The 26,708-nt window shown below is 39.5% G+C and overlaps 1 protein-coding gene across 2 annotated transcripts in view; it reads left to right on the top strand.

Moving 5' to 3' along the window:
• CNTNAP2 (contactin associated protein 2) overlaps window positions 1-26,708 on the top strand; it is a 1,009,321-nt gene that overhangs the window by 279,506 nt on the left and 703,107 nt on the right. Inside the window, exon 1 of one of the 2 annotated variants that reach the window (XM_061464594.1) lies at window positions 13,058-13,175. The exons of the other annotated variant lie outside the window; for it this stretch is intronic. The gene's annotated coding sequence lies outside the window, so the exon portion shown is untranslated. Of the gene's footprint in view, window positions 1-13,057; window positions 13,176-26,708 lie in introns of those variants that run through there. 2 annotated transcript variants of the gene reach the window in all.

Here is a 26,708-nt window from a genome sequence, read left to right as displayed (position 1 = left end):
AGGAATTACCATTTTGTAGATACATGGTGCATTTAAGCCTCATCTTTCAGGTGAGTTTTTGTATGTGTTACAGAGTTTATGTAGAAGCATTTACTACTTCAGTTGTTTGTTTTCTCATGTTGCTTTTCAGCATTTGCTGGGTACTTTAATCATAGCAGCATCAAAGATGCTTATTCAAGGACGAGATATAACTATATTACTGTTTTTTCCTGACAATTTAACATAAAAGGGAAGAGCTGAGCTGTTTTTTTCACTGCAGCTTACAAGTGGTGCTCAGAGAAAAAGCAACTTTAGCTACCCGTAAATTATGTCCAGATATGGATGTATGTTTTTAAAGGGGAATTTGGGAGGTGAGGATTCAATGCTGGTGTTAAAGTCTCCTTCTGTGCTTCCTCCTGTGCATTTAGGTCTCCTGTTCTGACTTGTTTCTTAATGCAAAGTTCAGTTATTGTCAGTTCACTTTTAATACCAGAAGTGAGTTCAGTAACAGTTTTGCTCAGCTTCTGACTGGTTTATTCACACCTGCAGAAATTACTGCAGTTTCACAGGTCTGTGGCTGTTTTAGGCCCTGAGGACTGTGATAGCCTGAAGCCTGTTTTCCTTTGAACTGTTAGTGAACTAGAGAAAGGCACTGGTTTCTGCTTTAAACTTGCTAAGGTGGATTTCTTTGCATTGGCACAGCCCTGCTCACCAGAATGCTACGGCAGAGAAACCAGCTCACTCAGACCTGCATGTTTCCAGTGAAACTGTCAGCAGGAGACAAAATTAATGGCTAGTGAGGCAGGGCTCCTCTCAGATGTGACTGAAACCAGCAAGTTCCTCCACTACACCATGAAGATTGAGGCACTTCTGTCAGTGCAGGCTATGCTCTTTTCAGTACTGATTTCTGCATCTCACATCCTTCTCAGTGCCCTCTCATGAAGCGTTCCTCTCATAATCCACCTCTTCCTTGAGGCATGATGCCCACAAAGACATATAGCAGTATTGTTGAGGCTTTGCCAGTTCTGGGGGCCAGAGAAAAGGCTATAATCCTCATGTTCATACATCCCAGTTGACTTTGTTTTTCCCCTGATAGGATGAAAGCTCTAATTCCTACTCAGCCTGTGATACCTTTTGCTTTCTGGCCAACTGCTGTTAACCAGTCCTTCCTCATCTTCTGTTAGTGCAGTTGATTATTCCTGTCTGTATGTGTAACTCTTACACATCTTGTTTCTTAGATAATTTCTTCAGTTTGATAATAATTTTTTTCTCCAGTATATTTGCTGAAGCCAGCTTTGTGTCACCTCTGCGCTTAATAGCAGTCTTTCTCCTTAGTTTTTCCTTACCAGTGATGATATTGCATATCCTGTAATTCCATTTAGGATCTCTGTCCATGCTAACTGTGAATACAGAGGTGCACGTGCGCACCTCTAACTTTCTGAGGTGTTTTGCTTTCTCCTGCTATTTTCCCAGGTTACTTATGAGACTTTTACATGAAGTCCTCAAAGCTGTACTGAAGTCTTGATTTAGAACATTTTTCTACCACTTGGGAAGGAAGACAAAAGATCTACTGTCACATATAGAAAAACAGTCTTTATATGTATGTAGGATTTGTTCTTGACAAATAAAGTGTGGCTGCTGTCACCTTGCTTGTTGGGAACATAAAAATTAATACTTGCCACTATTTTTCTAGGAATCAAGGGTAAAATTACTTAGGTCATCATTCTTCTCTTTCCTTCTCCATTCCTTCTCCCATTTTATATATAAGCACCATGTTGTTAGGTGTTTGGTTTTTTTTTTTTGACATGTCATTTTAGTACTCTTAGCACAGCATCTCAACAGTAACTACTGACATATCTAGGATTTAATCAGTCAGATATTAAGTCTTTTGCATTCCTTTCTGTCTTTTGCTGCTACTTGTGGTGATACAGAGATCACATTTTTCTTTCAACTAGTTAGAGTGAACACCTAACAGAGAATGGGTAGTAAGCAGTTTAATTGACTTTGTGGAATCCTACATGGTATTCAGTATTATTCTGACCCCATGCTATAGGAACTAGCAGGTTCTGTAAGGTAGAATGAGGACTGGCCATAGGATTGTAATTATAATTAGAGCTTTTTACACAATTGTAATAATCAGCATAGATAACTGTTGCCTTCAGTTTCTAGCAAGTAGTGCAGTACCTTATTGTTATGCAGGGTTCTTAGCAGTTATCATAGCTTTCACTAAAAGAGAATTTCTGGTAATTAATGTTGCTTTCTTATCACCTGCAGTTTGTGGATATGTAGAGTTTTAGTCACCAGGATACACTGTACATCAGGTCAAATTCTTAACAATCAGCATGTGATATCATAATTTAAACTCAGACTTTATCTAAAAGAACATGCGTGTCTTCCTTGCAGGAAGCAATGGCAGAGGCATTCCTCACCCCTGGGGCGCATCACCAGTTTTCCCATCCAGCTGCAGTTCAAGTTCCTGAGACTTGCAGTTGATGGATGCTATAGGCAATATCTCATGTGCTGTTGCACTTGCCTGTTCCATAATGGAATATTGTGTAATGACACCGCATCCTGGTGAGAGCACTTTTTGGGCTTGTAGTCTTGTTGCAGTGCTGGCAGCATTTGTCTGTTGTCATATTCTCATGACATCCACAGTGGAGAGAAGGGGAAGAGGATGGGTGGGTGCTTTGTGCTCAGGGTGATGACATATTATGGCTGTTTGCCTTAGGAAATAGTGTTGGTTATCCTAAATGTGCTACTAGGTGTATGTGGTCATAGGCCATGCTGGGGTCTGAAATGAGAAGTAACCATAGTCAAGAGAAAGTAGCAGAAGAGCTGCTAATTGCAGTTCTTCAGTAAATTTACTACTGGATTTTCTGTCTCTGAATTAGAGCAGTCTCTGCTATGCTCCAGTTTGCACCGTCTGTAGCCTACTGCGGGAATTAAGGATGCTCACATGTATGAGTATTACATGCAGAATGGTATAATTTTTTGCAGTACTTTCTGTGCATAGGAGAAGCTAAATGATAATACAGGTATCCTTTTCCTAGAAGAAAAAAATCCTGCTTGTACCTTTATATGATCAGTCTTTTTGTGTTGGTAACATGTTTTTGCTGTCTGTACAGTATCTGTTGAATTGGTCCATTCCAGTAGTGCAGTTTGTTCAGCACTATCTATCATCCTGCTAGAGTAGCATCATCATTTTGTCAAGCTGTGAGAATGTGTTATCTGTCTCAGAGGGCTTGTGGTGGTTTAACCAGAAAGAAAAACATGCAGGTGTGTTCTGCTTTATAGAACAGCCATATGTATTGCAAGTTATTAATAAAACATTCCATGCTTTAAGAACCAAGTGATTAATTATCTTGAAATATGCTTTCTATGGGAGACCAGTCAATAATAATGTGGAGATCAGAGGGGGAATATGGATATTTGCAATAGGATTTCATAGAAAGGGTAATAGGCCTTGGAGGTCATCTTCCAGATCACTGCAGAAAACGGACAATTTTTAAATAATTCTTGGCAACACTTGCAAATGAAAAAAAAAAGACCAACCCTAAATTATGCTAAATCATGCCTCTTTTTCAGGGGAAAAGATGTGTATTTGTAGCCAAGTGAATCATGATTTCCATAGGAGCACACTGATGTTACCACAGGACATGGAATTATCAAATGGGTTGTGGTTTTAGAAAGATTCTGTGTATCATATCCTAATGTATGCTCACATCAGCCTGAGCTCTCAGTGGGAGCTAAAAGCTGCTACAGTGCCTGATACTATAATCTGAGCAAGCAGATGTACAGGCATAGTACAGTATGTTAACTTAAGGTACAAGGTGTTACTAGTGAAGCTGGAGAAAGATTAATTAAAGTCAGGAAAAGTATGCACGCTTTGTAATAGCTCTGACTTGCCACAGTTATGAGAAATGTGTGAGTAAAGTCAAAATAAAAACTGAATGTGTTTTCAAAGACCTGTTGTATCCAAACCAAGTTATTGGGGGTGGAAGCTGGCTTAAATGTTAGGTGTAGATACCAGATCACTTATTAGGACTTAGTATTTATTTGTTACATATTTAATTAGCTTATTGAAATGACAAATCATAAAGCAGTTGTTTTACATTTTATTATGTTCTTACCTGAACTATTTGCTAATAAGAAGCAAACCCAAATGAAATGGCTAGAAAGAAACCTTAAAACAATGTATGTATATCCTGGAGAGGTGCTGCATTTTCTATAGGTACAATATGAAAATGTAGCTCTATCTGGAGACGTTCAGGGAAGTGGAAATGGCTGTGATAAAATTTACTGGCATTTGTAGGAGAAGTGCTTTTACTGGCCATTCTGCGTTTCCCTCAGTGGCAATGGTAGATGATGCCTTTTGTAAGGTATTACAAAATTTAAATTATACATACAAGATTAAAATGTAGGTGTATGATTAAAAATAGAGGAAAAGGTCAAATACATTATAAGTAAAAGTCTATTCTATTGATAGCATCCATAGAGAACAGAGAGAATCTGGTGTGTCCTAGAAGAGAAGATACTTAAGTCCCAGGAAATATGAAGAATCAGTTCTGGAGTTTCTAGCTGCTTTTGTGCATGTGCTTTCACTGTTTGTCTCATCTAATACCTGTCATTTGTGTTCTAGGTGCTGTGATCCATAATACTGCTGCGAAAATAGATGAATGGGCATTATTTCTTGCTTTATACCAGACATTACTGAACTTCATTGCTGTCGTCATTATGTTGTCATGCTGCGTGCTCTATAACATGGTTACATGATGCAGTAGCTGTTACGGCATAGATGATGATTTCATAACAGAGATTGTCTCAGATGGTTACTGAGAATAACCATACACCCAAATTTGAAGTCTCAGTAAAGATCAGCTTTATTTTAAAAGGCAGTAATAACCTATTTAAGGATGACTCTTCCCCAAAGATTAGCATATGCACATATCTTTTCAAGTAGTGGTCCTAATATTGGTAACTGTTTATTTTGCTTATTTCTGATTTCACTGTACTGTCAACCCATTTGCGACTCTTATACAAGAAATGATATAAAATTAAACTCTGAGTCTAACTTGTTAATAAAGAATGCTACAGAGTATAATGTTGAGGCACCTGTACAAAAAGATAGAGAGTTCTTTGCAAGGAATGTCTTGGGTGAATCATAGAATCCCAGACTGGTTTGGGTTGGAAGGGACTTTAAAGCTTATCCAGTTCCAGTCCCCTGCTACGGGCAGGGATACTTTCCACTAGAGAGGTTGTTTCAAGCCCCGTCCAACCTGGCCGTGAACACTGCCAGGGATGGGGCAGCCACAGCTTCTCTGGGCACCCTGTGCCAGCGCCTCACCACCTTCACAGGGAAGAACTTCTGGCTAATGTCTAATCTCCATCTCCCCTTTGTTAGTTTAAAGCCATTCCCCCTTGTCCTGTCGCTACATGCCCTTGTGAAAAGTCCTTGCTAGCGAGCAGGACATTGTCACTGTTATATTAAGGGTAGCATTGGACAAATGTTTCAAAAAATGCTTTAGAGTGATTAAAAACCAAGTGCTTGTAATCTTCGCTAAGTCTATGAACCCACACTCTCCTCCCAAATGTTTACACACTTCAACCGAATAGTAAATGAGTAGTCTCCTGCGAGAACTAATGTTTTTTTCATCAGAGTTTTTCATTTGATCCTACCAAATGCTATATGGACCTGAAGAAATGTGTTTGTATCCAGTGTAGGTGTTCATTGGCCTTTATGATCAGGCAGAAGAGAACCAAAGAAAATTACTCCTGTTGAGTTTAAAGGCCTATTAATTCACTTCTCCCAGAGGAAATGACTTTATGAGTAGAAAATTTCTACCAAGTCTGTAAATGAGCCCATATTTATTTCCGATGGGAAATTATAAGTCTGTTGCTGTGACTTTGGATACAAGTAGTGAGAGGGTGGAATTAAAAATAGGAACTGCTCTTACCTTGCTTTCCTGTGTCAATAACTTATGATAGATGTACGGAGATTAAAATGAAATGGCTTCAGAAGAATAGCAGTCAGAAAAGCGATACCTTCCCATCCAATGACCTTTACAATTTAAAGGATGAAAAGATACATTATGCACAAACATTTTGTTATCTTCAGGAACAAAGTGCTAGTAACTGAACTCTGGGTGGCGTGGCCTGAATACAAATGAACATCCTAATTGAGCTGATTTGATCTTTCTTAAGCTATAGTCCAAGTCAATAATACAGTGTTACTGAAAGCACCAGTCCTCTCATTAGAGGTGGCATACCATGATAGAGAGTATCCCACCATGGCATCTATCCTGTCATTGATTATGCACTGCTAATCGGTGAACTGTAGCACTAAAATCAAAGGTCTCCCTTTAGCTGTCAGCTTCTCTTTTTGTCAGGTTCTTTTAGGTTCATTTCCCAAGCAAAATCAAAACCTTACCGAGAGAAAACACATTCTTATGCCCACCGTCTAGTTGGGCTTTGTTTGCTTTTTCTTGGGGGTGGGAGGGAAGGAGGGAGAGAAGAATGAAAAAAGGATTCACAAATGACATTGCTCGAAATGGTGCTAGGTGACATTACAGTCATAAGGCAGCATAACAACTGGTGTAGAATAAAATAAAATGGCTTTCTGTTACATGATCAGGAAGTGGAAAGGAGAAAAGTTACACTTTTTATAGTACAATATAATTTAAAAAAAAAAAATCCTTCTCTTTTCCTACTAAACATGCATTGGAAATTCCTTTTACTTGGAAACTGGTTGCTTCTCTGTGAAATGCAGGTAGCTGTTCTGACTGAATACTGTAATGAAGGTGATGTTGTTTAGACAGTCATGTTCCTTATATTGGTTAAAAAGCAAGTCTTGTGGTGCATTGTGTAGCTTTCTAAAATGTATGAAACCAAAGCACCCTGGTTTGCAATTGCAATCTGTATTCTGCATCCCACCAAGTGGGAGTCGCTAGTGCCAGAGGTGCTTGAAGTGACCCCTCTGAACTATAGAAGGGAGATGGCTGCTAGAGCAGTAAGTCACCCTTTGATTACATAGCTAGCTTCTGGGCAACTGTGTGTGTTTAGTTGCTTCCTCTGACCTCTGGGAGGAAGGAAAACTACAAACAGGTTGAAGTATCTGAAGCAAATGCTGTTATTTCGTGAAGTTTAGTGATTTTTCTTGAGGTGTGGTGTTCTTTTTCTCTGCCCACCCCCCCGTCTGTAAGTCAAAAAGAAATGTTGTTATTCATCCTCCTTTCCTCTCCTAACCTGTAGCAGTGCTGTGCTCTGCTGAGCAGCCTCTGAGTCTACCACCTCACATGGCTCTGCTTTGCTAGGGACTGTGATGTTGTTTATGTATAAATAACACGCGTGATCATTTAGCAGGGACTTGGATTTTGGATGAAAAGAGACTTAGAAATGCAGGTTTGTTATCAACAGGCAACACATTTTGAAAGGTAATGGTGTGCCAAATCAGAACATAGGTTTAATTTAAGCAAACTGTACTGAAGAGTTTGGACATCTTAATTCAGTGCTGAGATGAAGCTCTGGTGCTTTTGCAACTTTTTATAGCAAGCAAATTCAATGTTTCCAGAGGATATTTTATTTTTGGACTACAACTGAAATTAGGCCACTTCCTCTCCACCTCCAATAAATGTAACTATTCTCTGAAAATTAGTTGCTAAAATGGGATTAAAATAGACTGTGTGGGTGTTCTTTCCCTGTGCTAAATTGTACACAGTGTGTGGAACTGGAAAAGGCGTTTTTGATTGCCAGAGTTTTGAGCATCCAGCTGTAGGACTTTGGCTCAGATATCCCACTGAGAATAGAAGACACTGAAATCGCAACCAAGTGCTTGACTCAGTAAAGTTGTCAAGTTGCCTGCTTAGCTTTTAGCATGTTAGCTGTCGCGCTGCCTTTCTTAAGGAATATTTAAACTTGGTTCATAAGAATCTTATTACAGCTGGGCTCTGGTTAATGTTTCCACTGCATGCTGCATAAGTTAAACATTCATCTTGGTCGTGCTCTTTTATTCTGGATTACAGTACTAGTAGAAGTTAGGAGACTACAAGTACTATCCCTTAAGATACTTGGTTTACATGGTTTGGACTATAATTATACTTAAAATCACACTATTATTTTCATCTCTTGCTCTTCAAACTGCTTTGTTTGTAGTACATTCCAGTTCAGCCTTGTTTCCTCGCCTTATATGAAGCCTTGTTTACAGTATAAAAGTGGAATTAGCTCATTCTTCTGTGGATGCAGTGATTAAAGTACTGCATATTATCACTAACATAGCTCAAGGTGAATAAAATGGAATTGGTTGTTTTGCGTGGCGAGTTTCTGATTTTTAATTGAAATATTTGAAGTATCTTCATTGCAAACGGTAGGCTGCACGCTTTGGCTCACGATAAATGTAGGTACTGGGCTGGGACATCACTGTTTTCGATAAGAACCCTGAGGGCTTTTAGCCCAAAGGTCTTTTCTGTGCTTGCCTTTGCAACCATTTGCGCATAAAATCTCCTCAGGCCTTGTGAAAATACCTCATTTTGGTAACACAAATGCTGCTTTTGAAGTGACTCTTCTGTCCAGCTTCCACCTTCTTTTCTTCCCCTTTCAGTCTTATTGAAACAAATTATGAAACATAGTGTTCAGCTTCATCATGTAATTTGTCCACTTTTGCCTGAATTATGTCTGAATTCTATTGAGAAGTATCTTATGTGAGTGACATGAAATTTCAATGCCAGGATGAAATTTCTCAGTGATAGGTTAAAATTTACATGTTTTGTTCCCCTTAACTCATGTTTCAACTCCGTCTACTGTTTGCGTGTATGCAAAGTAGCATCACAGAAAGCTGTAGTCATATACTAACAGAAATTAATCCAGTGAGGCCAGAAATAATTACTTAGGGCATATTTCTGTAACATGGGTATCTTCCTGTAATTTGGAAAGTAAGTGGAGCTTTGCCTGTTCTGCCAAAACTGGGCATCGATGGCTATGGGTGCTGAAAGTCTACCAAAGGACAGGCCACTTTTGGTGCCCTGTAGTTAGGCACATCTATGATTTGAGAATATGTGCAGGTGCACCATTATAAAGCCAGTGCTGTTGTATAGCCTTGATGATTCAAGAGCACTCAGGTGCTCTGCCTTGGAGCAGTCTCTCTTGTAATACCGTAAATCATAAATCCTCTGACAAGGGTCTCTTATTACTTGATCTGTAGGTATAGAATGCTATACTCCATCATATACAGCTTCTGGCATCTGGCACTTAAAATGTCTGTTGTGAATAGGCATAGTAGATACAGCGATAATGAAAGGGTTCTTTAAATGTTTTCCTCATTTCCTAAAATTCCGTGTTCAGTTGCAAGTAACAATTTACAAGCGGCTCTTTGATTAAGCAGGTAGTGAGGGACTTCTGACCCAATTAGAGATCTGCATTTTTGCTGATTACAATTTTCTTTCTTTCTTAAAATAGAGATAAATTAGTCCAGATGAATTAGCAGGTGACCAACAGCAGAACAGACAGTAAATGCATTAGAATGGAAAGATCCAGGAAGAACTTAGAGGAGGCTATAGGAATGCTGGAGAGAGACTTTTTACAAAGGCGTGTAGTGACAGGACAAGAGGGAATGGCTTCAAGCTCAAAAGAAGGGAGATGTAGGTTAGACATTAGGCAGAAGCTCTTCCCTGTGAGGGTGCTGAGGCGCTGGCACAGGGTGCCCAGAGAAGCTGTGGCTGCCCCATCCCTGGCAGTGTTCAAGGCCAGATTGGACGTGGCTTGGAGCAACCTGCTCTAGTGGAAGGTGTCCCTACCTGTGGTAGGGGTTGGAACTGGGTGAGCTTAAAGGTCCCTTCCAACCTAAACCAGTCTGGGATTGTGCAAAAAAGCCCAAGATTTTTCTATTGCAGTTTAAAACCTAGAAGGCCCTGTCCTCTCACATTATTAAAGGGGGAGGAGGGTTTTTTTTATTCACCAGCATCCATTATCTATTAAAGGTAGAATATGCTGGCTACTTAGTGTTTTGATCTAGGTCTGCTCAGGTTTGTGGGAGTTAATTCCTTTCTGTGTTTCCATTTGCAGCCATCATTTTATTCCTGACTGTATTGGAGCTCCCATCAAGAGGGAGCTCTGCCTTTCATTAGAAGAGTAGCACTGTCCAAGTTTCTGTCCTTCTTGATATGACTTGCTTCTTGAAATGCTACTGAAGTTATGTAAATGTTGGCAGGCTGGCACTCTTCAGCTTATCATGTTCTTTGGGTAATTCTTTGCTCTCACTGTTAATAGTCCCAGTGGCCTCTCACTTTCTGAAACCCCCATATTGATTCCATCAAATCAAAACAAACATTTGTTTTTCTTAAATAAAATTATTGACTCTCATGGAGCTCAGAGATTTATGGGCCTATCAAATTATATTTATTAAGTCATTTTCTCTTATGACTGCAACATATTTCCACTGAGGTTCACTGTTCTGTTGATTCATATTCCGGGTGAGCTTCTTTTGCCATGTCTCTACTTCCTTTTGCTCCTTAATCAGTTGTTTGTCTTTGTTTCTATGCTAGCTTGGCTTCGTAGCAAGGAGATTTTATTATTGTAATTATTATTATTGATATCCTTGTTGTTGTTACCCTCCTTCTTTCTGCAGCACTTCTACCCACTTCTGTTTATAACTTCCCTGGTACCATCTTAACCAGTTCTGATTGAATTCTAAACTTGTCAGTCCAGCTTTCCAGGACTCAGTTTAGAACCAACACCATTTCCATTTTGAGTTTCATATATACTTAATCTGTTTGCATTGGTCTTCTATCCCATACTTGATCACCAGTGCATTGTTTGTTGGCTTGTTCTTTGTGGTTTTTTTCCCCTGCGTATCCTTAAAAATCAATATGTAGCTTGTGGACACTGATGGGTTTATTAAGTAGATGTCATTAAAGAGATTGTGAAGAGAACATTTCTTTCCTCATCTTGTTGATGCTTTCTCTAATATTTTTGACAATCTTCTTTCTGCCTTAATTTTTTCAGCCTGTCACTATTATGTGATGCAGCTAGCCAACAGATTTTTCCGTTCGATTTGTTTAGTATAAATAAGAGGAAGATCAGTTAATGTTGAATTTCCACTTCGAAGATCCTTACAGATGTGCTCAGTAATGCTGCACTGTCACATGAAACAATGAAACATAGAATATATCTTGTAGTTTTAAAAATTAAAACTTGTGATAATCTTAATATCATAATAATTTACAGATTTTTCTAATCATGTAACTCGGTTGCCACTAAATACCGAGTGCGTATCTAGCATCCATGACAGCCAAGCTCTGCTAACATTTCCATGAACACATTTTGGTAGCTTTCCATGGCTTCAGCAAGCAGTGTCACTGGAGTAGCTTTTACCCATATATGTGTGTGCTGTCAAGGTCAAAAAGGATGAAAACTAGTTCTTGGAGATCCCAGTAATGGATCATGAGTGCCTAACATGGGTATTATCAGTGGATTTTCTCCTTCTGAAATCTCATTTTTGACTTACAGAAGCTAATGTGTTTGGAGAAAAGCCTGCCTCTGGCTTTCAAACAGTAGAACAAGTTCTTGCATTCTGTAGAGTGTTTTTTCTGTTTTCTGCAGTCTTATCCTTTTTTCCTCTACCCATTATGTTACTTTTCTAATTCCTGATGGCAGATTTCTAGTAAATGAAACTTCATATCAATCTTTTCCCATATCTTGCAGGTGTTTTTTAGCTCTCACTTCTTCAGAAAACCATTATGGTGAAGCTCAGCCAGCAGGCTCATGCGTCTCCAGAGTCCTTCAGGTCATCTTAGGCAGCAGAACAACCATGGAGCTTAGTTCTGTCATGACTATGAGGAAAAAATACCCAGCTGGGAATCCTATTATAATTGTAACTCACTTGCAAGCACGCTGTGTTGGTCCCTTCTCTGTGTTCTGTCCACACAGAATGTGAATTTTAATGCCTTGCTAGTTTTTGAGTGTTTTTTTTGCAGTTCTGCAGAACAAATGATACCAGCAGATACTTTAACTGCCAGGAATGTGTGGTAAGGGATGTACAGAACTGCCTAGGATAGATAAGTCGCTGCCTTCAAGTTTTAGCTTTCCCAGTGTTACCCAGCCTGTATCCACAGACATTTTTCTGCTGATAAATAATTCCTCAGTGTAACTGAGGTATTTTCTTTTGCACTACTCGCAAGGCTGCTGGCTGTAATGAAACCCTGCCTTAGTGGTGAAACAACATGGTGGTTTAAGACGACTTGGTAAATATTATTTATTAATTAGTACATCTAACTCAGAGGCTATAACTGTGTTAACAGTAGTATTCTGATCTTAAAAGCTCAATTTCTGTTGGTCTGTTTCCTGCTTGTGCTTGTTCTGCCCTCCTTTTTCCCTTACATATAAGTGATTTTCCTTGTGGCCAGAGGCAAATATAACAACTGTCATAAAGACTGATCAGAACTGAAAAGCAGAAGGATAGTGAGCTAATTGCTATGTAATCATGCTTGAAAGCTGTAATATTGGTACTAGGCTCAAATCTGCTCTCATTACACTTCTTTAGATGAACTGCAGTGAATTGTGTTGCTTAGGTGTCACAGAATTTGATGCTCTTCTTAGAATCCTAGAATGGTTTGGGTTGGAATAATCTGTTACAACTTCTCTGCCATGGGCAGGGATACCTTCCACTAGACCAAGCTGCTCAAAGCAGTGAAGAATTCCTTACCTAATCTTAATCTCCCCACTGTCAGTTTATTAAAGCCATTCATTGTCCTATCCCTACATGCCTTTGCAGAAGTTCCTCTCTAGATTTCTGGTTGTCCCTTTTAGGCACTGAAAACTGCTCTAAGGTCTCCCCTTAAGGAGCCTTCTCTTCTCCAGGCTGAACCAGCCCAGCTCTCTCAGCCTGGCTCCAGAGCAGAGCTGCTCCAGCCCTTGCAGCATCTCCATGGTCTCCTCTGGACTCACTCCGACAGCTCCACGTCCCTCTTGTGTTGGGGGTCCCAAAGCTGAACATGGGCAGGTTGCAGTGGGTTTTATTTTGTGTCTGTCTTTGGATGCAGAGAGCACTCCTCCAAACATGCAGCACATCCATTCATAAACTGGAAGCTGACAGCAGTCAACCCGAGTTTTCTACTACAGGGAAATATTTCCAAGTATTTTCTTTATCCAGCCGCCAAGCAGGTGGTGTGTTTTGTGAGTCACTTGTGGAGACTAAGCTTTTTCTCTAGGTAAGATGAAAGTACAAAAGTTAGGCTGTCTCTCAGATTGTTCTATTGTAACTTGAAATTTCTGTATGAAATGCTGCATGAATTCTGTCTAGGTCAATACACTCACATTTGGACACAGAATGAAATTGATTAGTGGAGACTGATTTTAGTCAGTTGAAATTGAAATCCCAAGCTCCAGGTGTTTGTTTCTTTTTGATAAAGCAGTGTGCAGCCAGTGCTATCATTTAGAAGAGCATAGATAGTGATGATGAGTCACTTTGTACATTTATATATATTGAAATAACTTCATGAACAGTGGCTGATGGCTGACGTTTCCCCCTAAGCAGAAATGAACAGACACACATGCAAGGAACAATGAACTTCCCCTTTTGCACCAAATAGAGAGAATTATACAAACTATTTCTGGTTTTATATGGAGATAGGAAAAACTCTGACATTTTGATGTCAGAAATTGTTATTGGGGTTATCCAGCACCCCCCAGAACCCTCAGGAAATACTCTACAACCATTTGTTAGGAACAAGTTTTGAGGAGAGATGACGTGACGACAGTGGAACTGTTTCGTCCTTCTGCTGTTCTTGGATTCTGGAGGAGGTGTTAGTGTTTATGTTGGTCACCAGGTATTAGCTGAGAAATAACAAGAATTCAAGAAACGTGTTTCAGAAAAAGCTGGCTCAGAGAGTAACAAGCAAACAGAGTGACAACTCTATCTGCACATCATATTACAAATAGCAGAACAGATACTGCATGGCAAATTCTTGTGCTACCATGATATAAAACTTACTTAAGTTCACATGAATACAGAATAATGTGAAATACAACATAAGCAATGTATTTTAAATCAATATTTGTATTTGATAATGAGGCCTTTTTCTTCAAAATACCTTTATTAAGAAATTAGCTGGATGAGTAAAAGTTGCTGGCACTCAGTTTCAGAGTAGATTTGTCACATGCAGCAAGAAAATGTCTTAATGATTTGAGGCCAGGATAATGCAATAGTGGGGTAATCATAGAATGGTCTGGATTGGAAAGGACCTCAAAGATCATCTAGTTCCCACACCCCTGCCACCGGCAGGGACACCTCACACTAAACCAAGACACATCACCCAAGGCTCTGTCCAACCTGGCCTTGAACGCTGCCAGGGATGGAGCATTTACCATTTCTAATACCTTCTTTCATGGCATAAATGATACAGTATTCTGTATCATTTATATCTTTATATCAGCTATTCAGATAAGAGTATACCATCTTCTTTATAAGGTACCATTATGTTCACTCGTTACTTAGTAGGTATTGTTCTCTGACTTGCCTTTGGAAAGTTCTGTAAGTCCTGAAGGCTTTTCATGTGCTATTTTCCTGATCTTAATTTTCTTAATCTGATCTATTTTCTTAATCTGTTTTTCCTAATGTTACATGAGACCTCTAAGCATGAGGATTAATTAATAGGCCTTCATTTATGATTTCTGAGCATCATGGTGGGCCTAAAAATTGAAATACCTCTTGGGGAATTTTGGCATGAGGCAAAACACAGTTTCATATTCTTTGAACAACACATGAAAACCAACTTGAGAATAACTGCAGTCCTTAAGTGACTGCCATGTGTGGACACTGCATGTACAATAACTCAACATCAGTGTTCTTTGCTCTGTGTATTTTCAGTGTTGATTATTTTTCCTATTTGATTGAAAGCCGTTCTGGGAGGCCCATAAGATGGACCATAAAAATCGCTGCAAGATTTACTTAAATGTTTCTTGAAAACTTGACCTTTCTGTGTAAAACCAGAAATGCGAGTGAAGGTTGCAAACATTTGCTTATAATAATTAATAGCAGAATTCTGTTGTCCTATTTGGGGCCCTTATATTTCTTCTCAATGCTGTTTTATTTGTATACATATACACGATGAAAAGCACTTATGTCTGTGTGCATAGCCTTCCAGTTTATATTGTCAGGCAAATTGAAAGATACGTGGATGCTAGAAAAGGCTCATTAATCAAACAGATGTAGTTTCAGTAATTATGAAATATCCCTGTTAAACAGAAGCAGTAAGTCATTAAAGTATCTTCTCCGGCATTTTGGCTAAGATCAAGCATAGAATATCTTCTCATTAGGGTAATGGAGTTCAATAAAATGCTACTCCATCATTCTCCGTAAGGGAGCAAAATGGAACTTTTTGGTTAACTGCAGTCATTTTGTCATTCATTTTGTCTTCCTCCAATCGTGTTCATTCATTTACAAGAGAAAATTAATTCTTCACACATTCAGCCTACTATCCTGGCAAACTGCACTGAACATGAAAGATAACTTTTTAAAGAAATTAAGGGTGGCTTAATGACATTAATACTGAGAATAAAATTTAGAGAAGTGAGAAGTATTTGTTGGGGATTTTTGATGTGCGTTTGTTTTTTTCTTTAAATCAAGAATCTATTAACGTATAAACTCAGTTTGTTAAATTTAAGGGGAGTTTATTGAGGAAAATCAAGGTAATGGTATAACTTAGTTTAACCTGGTTTTGCTTTTTCCTCCATTGTCTTGGAATTTCACTACAAGTGAATTGAAATTCCCTTTAATTTTTACTTATTGTTTCCTAGGTGTTCTCAAAAGAAAATAACTTTTCTAGGAACTAAAGATCTTAATTATAAGGAATTGATTGGATATACTCATCACTCATGGGTTCAGATGTGGGATAGAGAAAAGAAGCTAGAAAGGCACCTTCTTACATGGCCTATGGTCTTTGAAATTGTGGCAGATTTTCCTTATTCTGGCTGGATGTTGTTCATTCATATTTGGATGAAAGGATTGAACAGTTTTACTTTTTGCTTCAAGCCTTTCAGTAATCTTTACCCAGAGTAATTCTAGATAAGAAGTAGTGAAGTGATCTGTAAACTTCTGAGCACTTTCTCTGAGAAAACTGCATGTCAAAAAAGACCAAAATGCTAAAGGAAACAAATGAATTTTTAATACTTACTCATGTTTCATCCAAATTCCACTGCCAGCACTTACTGGCTGGGAAGCAGAACAGTTAAATATAATTAAATTCTACACAAGATAATAAGCTACAGTTTCTTTTAAGGAGGCCCTGACTTGCAGCCCTTTCTTGCACATCTGCCTACAAGGCTGTCTGCCCCAGGGCAGGCAGTGGTGGTGTTGCAGTCTTATAGCACTTGGTAGATGGCTCTTCCTATCTCTTATCATAGAATGGTTTGAGCTGGAAGGGACCTTAAAGCTCATCCAGTTCTAACCCCCTGCCAAAGGCAGGGACACCTTCTACTAGAGCAGGTCACTGCAAGCGCTGTCCAACGTGGCCTTGAACGCTGTCAGGGATGGGGCAGCCACAGCTTCTCTGGGCACCCTGTGCCAGCGTCTCACCACCCTCCCAGTGAATAATTTCTTCCTTATGTCTAATCTTGGTTTCCCCTCTATCAGGTTAAAGCCATTCCCTTTTTGAAAGTTGCTCTCCAGGTTTCTTGTAGGCTCTCTTAGGAACTGGAAGGGGTCTGTGGTCTTTATTGTGGCTCCCACCTTCTCGTGCTGTTCCAGTGTGGGCTCTCCAGAGGCTGCAGCTCTCATAGCCACCTGCTTTGATGGGGGCTTTTGGGGGAATTCTCTGCCAGGGCAAGGGCTGGAGCCCCTACTCACCCTTCTCCTTCTCTCCTTTCAGGGTTGGCAGGGCTTGTTCTCACCCTTTTCTCCTCACCACTGGGCAGCCTTTGCCAGCATTTTGCTGGCCCCAGAGTTAGCAGTCCCCCTGCCAAGACCTGGGCAACTCAGCCACTGCAACTGGGAATGCCTGTGGGCAATAGCGCATTGCTGTGTATATGTATGCATGCAGACTTCCATATGTATTAACATGAGGCATCCTTCACTTTGGGCATAATGGGAATTGGTGATCCAGACCAAGGTAGTAAACTGTAATGTTTGGAACTTAATATTCAGGTAACTGATTAAAATTGGGAGGGAATGGACTATAATTATAAGTCACTTTAATTTTTTAGAGATGCTGATTTAACTGTGCTGTTGTCCTTGGTTGACATGTTAAACATGTAGTATAACAAGGTTTTACCGAGCTTAATTACCAAGTACTCTTGGCCTTAAAAATGCTTCTGTAGTACCCATGCATGCTAATGAGGGTACAATAATAGATGGTGCTATTGTCAACACCATTTGCATTTGATAATTAGGAAAAAAACAACAATTTATATTCAGAAAATGCTACATGAACAGCAGGGTAAGCTGGATGGCTAAGTCTGTTGTAAAACATATTGGCTTGGATTTCCATAGCACATGAAAATAAGGTAGGTCTGGTAATTTACATGAGCAAGAGAAATGCAGTGACATATCCTATCTAAAAATCTGTCTTACAAAACCTTTTATACAGCATCCTCCCAGCCAGCCTTTAGGATAATGAATTACATCGCTGTTCTCTATAATGAGTGTTTCTAAATCAAGAGTTTCTGATGAGACTAAAAGGGAATGTGAAAAAGGAAAGGGCTCTCGGGCCACTGTAATGAGATTTGCTGTTATTTAAGAAGTTAAAAACAGTCTTTGGGAGCATGTTGAAGTTACCTGGAGTTGTTCTAACTAGCCTTCACACTGAAAGGGAACAGTGGTACAGTAACCCTCCACTTGATTAAGACCTTTTCAAATTGGTTTTGATCTCCATTAAGTACAGAATTGGGTTTTCTACTTGGTGTTTTCTTCCGCTGTTTCTAACAGAAGCTTTCCTCGACACCCTAATGCACCAGACAGTCATGAGAAAGGCATAAGCTGTTCTAGTGTAGATGGCAGAACTGATCTGTTTGAGGGTGCTTAGTTCCTTCCAAAAGCAGGTGAATTTTGCCTGGGGCAGTGCAAAAACTGAAGGTAGGAGTAGTGCAGAACCATCCTTTCATCTCTTCAGTTTCTACTTGTATGATAAAACCGTTAGGATCTGAATCAGCAACACTGATCAATGCAGGCACCTGATGTACTTTGACTTGGGCTGTAGAGTCTGGTCAGAAATGTTTTTTCAGTTAAATAGCTCTTTGCAAGTGTTGATGCAGTCTGTTCTGTCCAGGGGAATACAAACACATTTTTGGTTGGTGGGGGGGGAAGAAGCAAAATTTATTTAGTCATAATGTACTTGGTGTACCAGAGAACAGGTCCCTATAATACATCTCCTGTGATATTCTTAGGACACAGAAACCTGTGAGAGAAGCCTTTCATCACAGGAGTAGTGCTTCAAGAGAGGAAATACAACTAAACTAGATGAGCATATAGCACTGTAGGAAACAATATATGGGGTCTTCTATGGCTGTTTTGTTTATTTTGGTGTTTTATTTAACATCTTGACATGCTCAGGTATTCTGTGAAATATCAGAGGATGTTGTTGTGCCTTTTTGTTTGGCTGGCATTCTGTTAACACAAAACAAAACCCAGACACCACTGTACAATGATTGCTTGTTAGCTTTTTCTCCCTTATGTCCCCTTCAAGCCGAATGATAAAAATCATTCACATGTGTTAGGCCTCTAACCACTTTTTCTTCCTTAAAAATAAAACGGCAAGTGCCAAATATTAAAAAGAGCAGAATTTTAGTGACTTGCTTTGTGACATTCTACCTCCAGCTGAATCCCATGTGCCATTTAGCAGTTGCACAGGCAGGAAGTATTAATTTATTCTTAATTATAATTCTTTCTGGATGAAAACTGCACAGTTACAAAATTCTGGTATTTATTTTTCCTGTTCAAGCGCACAAAGCGTGGTGCTTAATCACACTTAAAGTAGTTTCAGTTCAGTGTTTTACTGTGCGTTGTTATTGCTTCTTGCATTCACACTGTGGATTATTCAAGGCTGTCATTGCCTTTCCTTGCATTAGAATTTCATTCCCTTTTAAAAAGAACATAGAAGGACCTGCAACACTGGAAATGTGTACCTTCTCACAGTAGTGAAGAACTATCATAGACACGCACTCACATGCATCCCCCTGCCCTGGTTACTATCTCCAGTGAATGGAGGACCAACAGCTATAATCGATACACACCAACCATGATTTATGGAATTGAAAAGTGGTTGGTATATCAAAACCAAAGATCTCCCTTTAGACTGATACTTCTGGCTTTAGCTGTACTCAGAAAAGAGTTGCCCTATCATTCATACAGCTGTTTTAAGATGCTTGCTATCTCCTTCTGATGAGATTAAATCACTTAGTTTAAACATTGACTTTACTCCCAGGTCTTACTCCTTCTAGAATATTAGAATCCAAACAGACTGACAAGGAATTTGCTTGTGGGGGTGGTTGAACTGTGCTGAGTCAGCAACAGGAGTCCTGTAAATACTTTACAACTAAGAGTCAAATATTTGCATCTTTACAACTTGCAAGTTGATCATGAAGTTGTTCTATTCATCTTCAGTTATAAAATTTATGTAAATCTTCTTACCATAGTTACAGGCTGGGCAAAGAAGAGATTCAGAGCAGCCCTATGGAGGAAGGACTTGGGGGTGTTCGTTGATGAGAAAATGAACATGAGCCGGCTTCAGTGTGCGCTCGCAGCCCAGAAAGCCAACCGTATCCTGGGCCGCATCAAAAGGAGCGTGACCAGCAGGTCAAAGGAGGTGATCCTGCCCCTCTACTCTGCTCTTGTGAGACCTCACCTGGAGTATTGGGTGCAGTTCTGGTGTCCTCAGCATAAAAAGGACATGGAGCTGTTGGAACAAGTCCAGAGGAGGCCACGAGGATGATCAGGGGACTGGAGCACCTCCCGTATGAAGACAGGCTGAGGAAGTTGGGGCTGTTCAGCCTGGAGAAGAGAAGGCTGCGTGGAGACCTCATAGCAGCCTTCCAGTATCTGAAGGGGGCCTATAGGGATGCTGGGGAGGGACTCTTCTTTAGGGACTTTAGTGACAAGACAAGGGGTAACGGGTTAAAACTTAAACAGGGGAAGTTTAGATTGGATATAAGGAGGAAATTCTTTCCTGTTAGGGTGGTGAGGCACTGGAATGGGTTGCCCAGGGAGGCTGTGAATGCTCCATCCCTGGTGGTGTTCAAGGCCAGGTTGAACAGAGCCTTGGGTGACATGGTTTAGTGTGAGGTGTCCCTGCCAATAGCAGAGGGGTTGGAACTGGATGATCTTAAGGTCCTTTCCAACCCTAACTATTCTATGATTCTATAGAAGTAAGACACTTCCTTTCAGTTCTAGGGAAAGAAAGAAAGATTCTGACGTTAATTATTAAATGTAAGGCACTTTCGTACTTTGTGGAATAAGGTGAAATTTATCCAGAAATTGTTTGTCCTGTGAAGCTACTGTCCTCAACTGACTTGTTCCTTATGCTCTTGCTCCAGTGTGCCTAAGCATGCTGAACACTTACTGGAATCAATTTGATGATTTCATACTGGTGTATGAAACGATTTGTTAGCCTGCTCTGATATGCATATTGTTTCTTCAAGGTATTAGTGTAAGATATTTTAGTCTCTAGTGTTAACATTCACAGCCATGTTAGATGATTGGTTCAAATTTTTCAGCATGTGTAACAAGCCTCTGAGAGTAGTGCACCTCTCAGGTTGGTTATAACACAGCTTGCTCTTTTCAGTCTATAATACAAAGAAGTTCAAAAATCTAACTTAAGCTCACATTTCCTCTTATGCAGCGTTCCTCATCTCCTTTTTGTTGCAGTTAGTTTTCCTTTCCTGTTCACTGTTTTATTCATCAATCTTTGCATAAGATTTAGACCCTAAAAAACCTGACAGGATATTGGCAGATTCAGGAAGCTTATCTTCTGGAAGCGTGTTTTGGGGAAATGGAATCACGACCAGCATTATCTTAAAAGTATACTATGTATACACTAAATTAATGCAACAGTAAGGAGAAAAGTATTTCTTTTCACCTATTAAAGCGTCTTTTCAGGTACATTTTTTTGATGCTTCTGATGAAATCAGTATATTATGACAGTTTAATTTACCTGGTCGCTTGATGCTTTGGAAACATGGGAAAGAGGGCTAAGAGTTTGCACAGCTAATCCTCCTGTGTTTCAGTGACAGGAATCAAGGAAGCACATCTTTTATACTTAGTTGGAGGTGAGGGGAGAAAAGCTTCAAGTAGAAGAGGAAGGAGACCAAAGTTAGATCTTACTTATCTTTTTCTCCCAACAAATTATCGGTATTAATACAGTTTAATTCATAGGTCATGCAACTCCTGCGTTTTGTTTCTGTCATCACTTCTAACAGTAGGCAACTGATAAATAGCCACCTAATAGCTTCTATTACAAATATGATGTATCTGCTTTCTCCAAAGGGGAGCTGAAAGTAAACAGCAATGCACAAATATGGAATTAATAATGTCTTTAGGAAAAAACACAACTGAATGTAAGTTAAAGTGATGTTTACTTTCTGCTCTGCAACTGAGAAAGAATTCTCTGCTGCATTTTGCATACCCTGTTAATTTCCATTTTTTTCCTCATCTAACCACATGTGGAATATGCTTTACATGCTTCATGGTATTAAATATTCTGTCTGTCTGATGAGAGCAGTTTTCTCCCTAGCCATTGTAGGGCAAGGGTAGTTTTCTAGTATAAGAAGCATTCAGATGAGAATCTAAAGCTTTTGCTTTGACTTAACTCCATTAGGAGATTTCTGTTGAGCATCTTAACCAGTCTGCAAGTGGATAGATAAAAATACTTAATTATCTCATATAAGGTTAGCGTCCTTCATGTTTTTAAAGGCATATTACTAGGTTCTATATACCAAGTTAAAGTATTGTTAATCTGTACCTGTGCTGTATTGTTTTGGCAGTTAATATGTGGCTTTCTGTGGCCATGCTGTTATATTCAAATGCCCAACAGTTCTAAATCCCGTGCTGGATGTTTGGATCCTGCTTAAATTAGGTTAAACCTGAAATAACAGCTCTGAATTTAGAAGACTTTTATGTTGATATAAAACTGCTAAAAGTAAAGGCACCATTAAAATAAGTGTGTGTTGTGAGGAAAAGATTACATGTTCTCATTAAAGGTAAAAGCTTAATTGTAGACATGAAAAATTAAGCTGACGGGTAAAAATTTCATTCAGGAAACTAGTTATGCATTGGTGCCTTATGCGTGGGTCTTGAAAAACAAACAAATCAAACCAACAAACAGCCAAACACAAACCCAGAGAAATCCCACACCAAACAAACAAAAGATACTTTTGATATAAGGTTGACTGAGGAAGAACATAGGCTGGGTAACTGGCAAATGTAATTTAAGGTAAATGAGACTTGACAAGATAAATTGTGGCGATTTTCAGTATTCTTTCCTCCAGCCTTGTGGGTTCCCTGACCTCTACTCAAAAATTCCTCATGCGACATGATTTAAGGCTTCTCTATCCTTAATTCAGCTGGCTACCAGTCTGTGAAAGATCAAACCTACCTGCACGGGTACTTAAGAAGGAGCTTTGTTTGCTGTAACAGCCTGCAAAACATTTGGCTATTTCTAGTAGTGAAAAGCTGAGGTATATTTACATGGCAGAAGATTAAAAACTGAAGAGGCATCTGAGGATTTGATATGCAAAAATATTCATGAACAGAGTTGGTAGTCAGTTACTGCTAGGAGCTAAGGACAGTGTAATGAAATCCCAAGTGTACAATCAGACCGGCTGACTTCCTGCTAATCCAGATGCAATTGACCTGAGGTTTTGGTTAAGAAACCTGAGCAAACAGGATGGCAGGTTTTTCATACCACTTCTCCAGCTGCACAGGGGGCAAAGCAGTTTGTGTATTCATAAGAGACAGGAGTGTGATGGCATGAATGCCTGCTGAATTCCCAGTGCACTGTGAAAGGCTCTGCAGAGTCTCAAGTAAACCAAAAGCAATCCAGATGTGGTTTTGGTTTAGGGGGATGTAAAAACTTCCCCTCTTCACTCCTCCAGAAAACAGAAGACCAAATCTAACTGACCCTGCAAAACCTTTACTGTAGATATGGCTTAAAGACAATAGAAAGGATGTATTTGTTCTAAAACCATTCACCTTTATACTTACATAGATAAGTATAAGTAACCATACACCTTTATACTTACAGTAAATAAATCCCAGTCTTTCTGATTAAACTGTAGAACAGGGTAATGAATGAGACTGTTTGATGACACTGCAGCCAGAAATAACTGATAGTAGTCTTGTAATACGTTGCACAGTTGTGCTACTGTTAGGATATTACCATTTCCGGTGTTTCTTTGGAGTGCTTACAAATGTTTATTAACAAGAAAGTTTTCATAGAATCATAGAATAGTTAGGGTTGGAAAGGACCTTAAGATCATCCAGTTCCACCCCCCCTGCCATGGGCAGGGACACCTCACACTAAACCATCTCACCCAAGGCTCTGTCCAACCTGGCCTTGAACACCACCAGGGATGGAGCATTCACAGCTTCCTTGGGCAACCCATTCCAGTGCCTCACCACCCTAACAGGAAAGAATTTCCTCCTTATATCCAATCTAAACTTACCCTGTTTAAGTTTTAACCTGTTACTCCTTGTAACTTGTACTAATGAAGAGTCCCTCCCCAGCATCCCTACAGGCCCTTCCAGATACTGGAAGGCTGTTAACCTAGCCTGCCTTAGATTAGCCTAGCCTAATCACAGTTTAGATTAGCCAAATCAATCACAGCTTGATTCTTCCTTCCAGCCAGTTCTTGATCCACCTCACTACCTGATCATCAAGCCTGCACTTCCTTAGCTTATCTACGAGGATGCTGTGGGAGACAGTATCAAATGCCTTACTGAAACCAAGAAAAACCACATCTACCGCTCTACCATCATCCATCCACCTAGTTACTTGCTCATAGAAGGCTATCAATTAATGATTTCACCTTAGAGGGTGAAGAATAGCTGCTCTGTTTTTTTCCTTTTCAGCAGCAGCCACCTTTTTAAGCAGTGTTATCTCTATTGGTGGTATGCAACTTGAAGTGGAATATGAAACATCCCAGGTGATCAGTATCAGCTGCTCTGATATTTTATATTACAGCTGAGCTCACAGATGCTTAAAGAAGGCTTCAGTTACACTTGGACTCATTTTCTCATGATGCTGGCTGTGAAGCTGGCTCCCTAGCAGCTTGTCAAGACTGTCATGTGAAATGTCAGTCATCTGGGGAAGCTGCAGCCTTCTGCAATATGGGAAGAGGACTATGCTCACAAGAGCATTGTGAGAAATAACATATCAAAGTAATGGAGGCCAGTAGAAATAACAAAGAAGAAGCCAAGTGATGCTTCTCTAATACTTGCATTGACTTTGACATGCATATGGCAACTGGAAAGTAACTTGTGTGTGTGTGTGGAGTATTAACCTGTTTGCACAAATGGAGTGTGGACAGCTCTGTTGTGACTTAAGTTATTTGAAAAGTGCGTTGGGTTTTGTTACCCTTCTAGTGGAGTAAATACATTCTAACAGGACAGAAGTTGGGACAGAAGAGGATAAAGAAATGAAGCTTCCACTCTACCAATCATCATCCCTATCTAGTTGGTAAAACGATTCAAGAAACTTGCTGGAGAGTCAAGTTACCTTTTCAACTTAAATAATAATAATAATAAATAACAGTATATAGTGGATTTATTTACATTTATCTCCCACAGTCGAGGAACCCTGCGGAACATATCTAAGGTAAAAGGGTTTGAACCACCCCAAACGTACCAAAGGCTGATATATTTGGTAAATAATACCTGACAGGCAATACTTCCTTTTCTGTAAGAGGTGGTCTTCTGTAATAAGCTCTTCACTGATTTCTTGCTTACTTAAGAACTTGGATCATGAGGTGTACGCTGCTTAGCATTTGCCAGCCATTACCATCAGTATTTATTTTTTTACCTGTGGCCCTTCACAGGACTAACTTTCTCCGACACTGTTCCTGTCATACACAATGAGAGGTTTGGTTCAAGGTTTATTGTGAGCAACAGGCTTGTGAAACAGGGCCAAGGTTGATTTTTCGTGTCATTGTAAGAATTAAACCTGTGCTAGACTGTCCTCACTAATACTCGCTTCTACTTTGGTTGGTTTTAAATGTTTTTACAGGGGTTACCCTTGACCATGACTTGTTTTGTATTATCTCCTGCTTTGCCGTTAGTACAGCTTTAAAAGCTCATTTGAAACAGTGCATAAAACTTATGCTTATTTATTCCTATTCTCTGGGGGGACACAGTCTTGTGAATTAAACACAGTGGATTCTGGCATTTGTTTCGGGATACAAAACCTGCCCATGCAATATGAAAAGTAAGGCTGTCTCAGCATACTAATATGCTGCAATCCAGAAAAGTCACATTAATATTCCTGATGGTCTCCTGTTGGAGGTATGCCAATTCCCACATGTATTTATCCATGTTCCAGAGTGCCCTTGCAATCTCATGACTGCTTTTCAGAAGTGCTTGGTGGCTTACACCTTCTCCTCAGCACGCTACAGAGAATGCACTCTACATATTCACATGGGAGCAGAAAAATGTGTTCAGGATAACTAGCATTTAGCACACGCAGTACAAATTAAACCCAGGTGATCTGATTCTCTCTCCTTTGCTCCCCATCATTTGCATTAGAATTCATATTCTAAAATAGGAGTCTCTTGCATTGCAAGATTAAAAGTTGCTCTAAACTTTTTTCCTTGCACTTGACAGGCATTGAGGTACAGTTAATGAGTTGGTAATAGTTAAGATTTTTGGGTTTGCATTGCAATGTTAGTTTTGTACACTGAAAACACGTGAAACAGAAATGGTTGAGACTTTTCGGTCAGAAAGCCATGGCTTTGTGTATTTCTTGGCTGAGATTTTTGTAAGTCCTACATCAGATAGACTTTTCTTATTCTGAGGGCAATTTATTGTGTCTGTTTTGGACTCAGAACACAGTATTGCTATCACAGTCATTTTGCCTTTTTGCATCTTAGTTGATCAACTTTACAGTTCTTTTCTGACATACACGTGGGGCTTTTTTTTAGTGAAGTTACTGGCAACATGTTTATCGTAGAGCTAGTATCCTCCAGCAAAATAATGATAATGGATTCGGATTTGATAGGAAATGATGGCTAAAGGTTTTGAAGAAGGAGGGGTGAGTTTGTAGATTTTGTTTGGTATTTTTTTCAAGGTCTGTCTGTTCCTCAGTGCACAGTGGACCATAATGATGGCAAAGCCTTTGTTCTTCAAAAGCCGCCTTAATAAGGCACCGTCACTTATTTCTGATGAGTTCTATTTATCGGTATCCAAATGTTTTTCTTTCTTTTAAGTACTCTACACAGCTCTTTCTACTTTGCTGACAGAATCTTTGCAAGAGCTTCTGAGGTAACCTCCAGAGCAGCTTCAGATTATTAATAAAAGCCACCTATGACTATAAATATGTACTGTTCCTATTCCTTAACGTTTCTAAAGGTGTAGTCGCTTGTATGCATTCTAACCCGCTAGTAGATACTAATGGCAAGAAGATAATGATGAACTGCAGATAGTCTTTTTCATCTTCTCAGACTGCTTTGATCAAATACGTCAGTGACTTTACAGATGACCTGTCTATTGATCAGGATGCTAAGCATTGGAACAGAGTTCTGTGAAGTATTGAGGTTTTTTTACT

The sequence above is a fragment of the Pezoporus flaviventris genome, unplaced genomic scaffold, assembly GCF_033815535.1.
Source record: "Pezoporus flaviventris isolate CSIRO_AGI_PZ_B2104156 unplaced genomic scaffold, CSIRO_AGI_Pfla_v1 ptg000037l, whole genome shotgun sequence".
Taxonomy (NCBI): Eukaryota; Metazoa; Chordata; class Aves; order Psittaciformes; family Psittacidae; genus Pezoporus; species Pezoporus flaviventris.
The sequence above is the reverse complement of the archived record's forward strand: the minus strand, read 5'-3'. Positions and strand labels throughout refer to the sequence as shown.